The 5591-nt window shown below is 41.9% G+C and overlaps 1 pseudogene; it reads left to right on the forward strand.

Annotated features, from left to right (window-relative positions):
• Positions 1-4656: 4656 nt before the first annotated feature.
• Positions 4657-4780, forward strand: Gm24555 (annotated as a pseudogene).
• Positions 4781-5591: the final 811 nt, after the last annotated feature.

The following is a 5591-nucleotide window of genomic DNA, read 5'->3' on the forward strand; positions in this document are numbered from 1 at the left end:
ATGGGTCAGTAGTTAAGTAGTTAAACACATACTGAGTTTGCAGAGGACTTAGGTCCAGTGTTTAGAACCCATGCCATGCATCTCATGACTGTGCAACTCCAGAGGATCTGACACTGCCTTTGGACCTCTATAGGTACCTGCATGCAAGGTAAAATGCACACACACACACACACGCACACACTTAACATATGCATATACATACACAGACATATATATTTTTTAAAGTTTAAGCTTAAAATTTGACTCCCACCCCCTCATTTCTTTGGCTATTGCTCTTGGGTTTCTTTCTTTTTTTTCCCTCTACATTTGAGCTTAGTTCTCCCTGGCATCTAGAGGTAGATATTACATTATTGATTTTAGACTTTTCTCATTGTCAAATGTATGCCTTAAAAATGATAACACTCCCTTTAGATATGTCTAGATATCTCTTTATTTGCTGTGTGTCCATTTTCTATCACTCAATATACTTTAACTCTCATGTAAGATCTTATTTGACTCATGAGTTTTAAAGCTGTGTCTTATATAATTACAAGTATTTGGAGACTGTGGTTCTCTCAGTGGTATTGCTCTCTATACTGTAGTACACCAATGTCAATTTTTTTATTGTTTTATGGCTCTGAATAAGAGTCACCTTGATAAATGTATTGTGTGCATTTAAGAACAATGAATGGGGATTTGTGTTCTAGGAATATCCACAAGATCGCATTGCTTCGGGAGGCCACTGACATTGCTTCTGTTCTAACTGCCCATTGGCAGGGCAGCTTTACTATACTATTTCATGGCTGAATTGTTGAACTCTTCAGCTGTGGTGACACATTTGATCAAAAGTACATAGTGGCAGAGAGAAAGCTTTAGCCAGGAGACTTTTCACACATTTTTTCCCTTCCTTAGCCACACACAGTGAGAAAGAATTGGCCTAGATGATACATAAGCACTAGTGTCTGGGTACCAATGTCCAACTTCAAGCTGGCCACATATGTAATATGTCTTCAGTCACATATTGAGATTTTTTTCTCTTGGTCTTCGTTGTCTGCCTCCACAATATGCAGTTAATGCTATTTATTAACTCCAAATCATATTGAAGGAGATACAATATTGTCACATTCAAGTCTCTCTATATTCCCATGTACACATATTTCAAATGCCTGAATACCAAAGTACTGGCACAAAATGGAGAGAGGTCATTTAGGGCTCTCACAGAGATCCACATTCAGACTAGTCATTCAAATTCCTGAAAGCATTCTCATGGAGTAATTTTCATTTGCCCTTTTACCAATTCACTTTGTGTCCAGAATCTAAACATTTTGTGTCCTTTTCCTGAATCTGAACTCTAAACTAAATAGTCAACCAATATACTCCCTAAAGCTTCGGTGGGAAATGAGAATCACTTTCTAAAAACATTAAAAAAAAATATCTACTAAGAACTCCACCTTATTTACAAGTGACTCACACACATAAGCATAAAGGCTATGCTTTCTCAGACTGTTAAAATATGCCTTTGTCCACATCATGAAGTCACACCTAAAGAAGTAAGAGAGAGAACCCTGTTTACAGGATTTGCTGTGAATGAGAATACTGGTGCTTGTTTATGGCCCCCAGAGACTATTCCCAGGGCTGAAATTTATCAAGTAATCACTTTGTGGGAGGGGGAGCCTCAGCCATACTTCATGTTCTAATATCTCTAATCAATTATAACTTCTCAAAACTACTCCCATCAACCTCTTTTAATTGTAGCATATATCTTCCACAGTAGAAAGGAAGCTTGTCTCCCATGTATGCTGCAATTATGAATCCCAAATATAAAATATTCTACCTTGACTAATAGAAAGTACCCCTCCCGTCAGGGTTGTGGCTGAACCCTCCATCTTCTTGTATCTTAACCAGATAAATAGAAAATAAAAGTAACAAATACAAATAATGTTAGAGGATTCACATTCAAGCTATCCAATTAAGTCTCTGAAATTTTTCATAGAAAATAGCCTCTGGTTTGAATTCTCTCAGAAGACTGAAAGTCACTGCAGATTTAGCTGCCTCCTGAACAAGACAGATTGCATACACCAGCAAGATTTTGCTGAAAGGACCCTTATATAGCTGTCTCTTGTGAGACCATGCCAGGGCCTAGCAAACACAGAAGTGGATGCTCACAGTCAGCTATTGGATGGATCACAGGGCCCCCAATGTAGGAGCTAGAGAAAGTACCCAAGAAGCTATAGGGGTCTGCAACCCTATAGGTGGAACAACAATATGAACTAACCAGTACACTCCCAGAGCTCATGTCTCTACCTGCATATGCATCAGAAGATGGCCTAGTTGGTCATCAGTGGAAAGAGAGGCCCATTGGTCGTGCAAACTTTATCTGCCTCAGTACAGGGGAATGCCAGGGCCAAGAAGTGGGAGGGGGTGAGGGGAGGGGGGAGGGCATGGGGGACTTTTGGGATAGCACTGGAAATGTAAATGAAGAAAATACCTAAAAAAAAAAAAAGCTCAGCCTACCCAAGATACAATTCACAGACCATATGAAGCTCAAGAAGAAGGAAGACCAAAGTGTGGATGCTTAGAAAAAGGAACAAAATACTCAAGGGAGAAAATATAGAGACAGTGTGGAGCAAAGCCTGAGGGAAAGGCCATCCAGAGACTGCCCTACCTGGGGTCCATCCCACATACAGACACCAGAACCAGAGACTATTGTGGTTGCCAAGAAGTGCTTGCTGACAGAAGCCCAATATAGCTGTCTCTTGAGAGGTTCTGCCAGAGCCTGACAAATACAGAGGTGGATGTTAGTAGCCAACCATTGGTCTGAGCAGAGGGTCCCCAATGGGGGAGTTAGAGAGCTGAATGAAGGAGCTGAAGGGGTTTGCAACTCATAGGAAGAACAATAATATCAACCAACTAGAACCTCCAGAGATCCAAGGAACTAAACCACCAACAAAGGGTTCACATGGAAGGATCCATGGCTCCAGTTGCATATGTAGCAGAGGATGGCCTTGTTGGACATCAATGGGAGGAGAGGCCTTTGGTCCTGAGAAGGGTTGATATCCCAGTGTAGGGGAATGCCAGGGCAGGAAGGTGGGAGTGGGTGGGTAGGTGGGTAGGTAAGTACCCTCATAGAAGCAGGGGGAGGGAGGATGTAATAGGGGCTTTCCAGAGGAGAAACAAACAACAAAAACAAACAAACAAAAAAAAAAACACCAGACAACAACAGGCATACTTTCCATTGCCCATTGCAAAGTCATCCGTCTTTGTATATTTATCCCCTCACCATTAAAATGTATTCCAACACCCCAACACAGCTTTTCTAAAGATAAATTAGATGAGGCCTAAAAGAGCCAGCACTTTGCCAGATTTCCTGTGTACCCTGAGGAAATACAGTCCCGATAGCCAGAGGGTATGAATAAAAGGAAAAACTGTTCTAGATCTTCTGTTAGTTGGTTGGGGTTTGTAGGTTTTTTTGACTGGATACTTGGCACAATTTAATTTGTGTGTTTTTTATGGTATAAATGTTGAAGAGAAATTAAGATTTACTTAATTTGGTCTCTGATACAATGAAACAGCAAACAATGCTCTAGAATGGCAGCTTGGGCAACAGTCCTGCATGAGCTGCCTCCAAAGTCCCCCACTCACTTTCCACTCAGGATTCAGCCAGTTTGCATGGCTTCTCATCTGCCCCTTCCTTTGCCATCTTGTGAATACATCAGAACCTTTGGCCACTCTTTCTCACTGACGTCATGTGCTCTCCATTTTCCCATCATTCTCCATTCTTACCTTCTTTGATAACACTAACTAACCTGTTCTCAAATTTTCTCTTTCCAACTCTACCATCTTAGTGAATCATATACTTTGAGGGAATAAACTTGAACAGTAACAAATATTTTAATTGTAGTTATGTTTTGATTGCTGATCCTTAGCAGAGTGTCTAATTCATAATAAATATCCAATGATTTAATACATAAATGAATGAGTAAGCCACCCATTCTAAGAAACTTGGACTAAGCCCTGGAGATAATTTCACCAGTGTGCTAATGTTTATCTACCTGAAGTAAAAGACTGTATAATTTACTCCTAAAAGTATAGGACTAAACAGTGGATATTTTGTGTATTCATTCTTTAAAAGAATCGCCTCTACAAATACATACATGACATTTATTCCATTTGAATCTGGGAAAGTACATTTTAAGTAACACACCCCTTTCAAATATAGTCAATTAAGACAAAGCATAACTGAGGTGCCTAATAGTTTTCAAGAAAGATTCATTTTCCTCAACTCTCAGAGTTTACCCATTGTCTAGATGGCTTATAAACTTTCTAATACAGCAACGAGAAGCTTCTTGAACATCATAAAACCTTTCATAGGATGTCTCCTGCGTTCTAACTCCTGTACCTGTAGCAATGTATCCCTGAAGACTCCATTGCCATCTTTGATTTCTTTTCATTTCCATAACTCATTCAGTCTGCCTCAAATACAAAATGTCTCAAAACCAAAATGAGGACAAAGGTCAGACCTACTTCATAGAAGTGTTAGAGATAATAATAAGTGACACAAATAAAACATTTAAAAGCTTCTACTGCATAATTAACACAAGTCTGTGTCACATTTGAGCTGGGAGATGTTAAAGATATTTTCACTGCAATAATAGAGTCTTTAAAAGTCACTTTTGTCCTGCCCCTAGAGGCATTGCAGGTGTGACTGCTGTGTCATATGTGTGTCGGTAAGTGGCAGAGAGACTATGTATATGCTCAGTGTTCTGATCTATGAACAACTGAATGATGACTGGCACAAATTTTCCTTAAAAAGGAAGCCTGAGAGGATGACCAATCCAGTGCCAGGCAGGCTCTGGTGGGCTCCCAGGACAGCAACCAAGCTGAAGACTAAGAAAAACCCAACCTGGGACCACAGGCTCCAGGCAAGAGGAGTGAGTCATAGACAGACTACACTCCCAAGAAGCCATTAGGGCAGGTGGCAAGGAGTGAGCTTGAGACAGCCAGACCAGAGATCACCAGACTAGGGCCATGGTGCCCAGACAGGAAACTAGCCTGAGGTGACTACCAATACAGAGCCGCACAGGCCCAAGGAAGGTGGCAGACCATTCCTGAGATGACCCCTGCCTGGTGTCATAATGTACAAGAAGGACATAGAACTCCTGAGACCACCCCTGAGTTGGCACTGAACACTGAGACCTTACATGCCGCTAAGAAGAGCAAGTAAATGGTGGAGAAATAGAAGAGAAAGAAACAGAAGGATATGGACATAACACAGAGAGAACTGGAGACTCGAAGGTAGTCAGGAACAGCCTGATGTGAGTACCTGGTGGTGCCACCTAGGACTATGGTGGGGTTCTGGCCCGTGCTTCCACCAAGGGCTACCAGGGGCCATGTCTGGGTCTGTGGCCATGCAGTAGCCAGTATCTGTTACCACAAAAGCTAGGTGGACATCTCTCTGGTCTGGGCTGCCACCCAGGGACATGTTGATGTCTGAAGGCTGTGCAGAGCTGGCTCCACCCCTCACCTGGACATCACGTGAGTGCTGTCCCTAGTGGCATGAGAGCAGGAGAGCTGACCCCACCCTAGCCAGCTGAAGTACTCAGGAGAGCACG

The sequence above is a fragment of the Mus musculus genome, chromosome 1 (genome assembly GCF_000001635.26).
Source record: "Mus musculus strain C57BL/6J chromosome 1, GRCm38.p6 C57BL/6J".
In the NCBI taxonomy this organism is placed as follows: domain Eukaryota; kingdom Metazoa; phylum Chordata; class Mammalia; order Rodentia; family Muridae; genus Mus; species Mus musculus.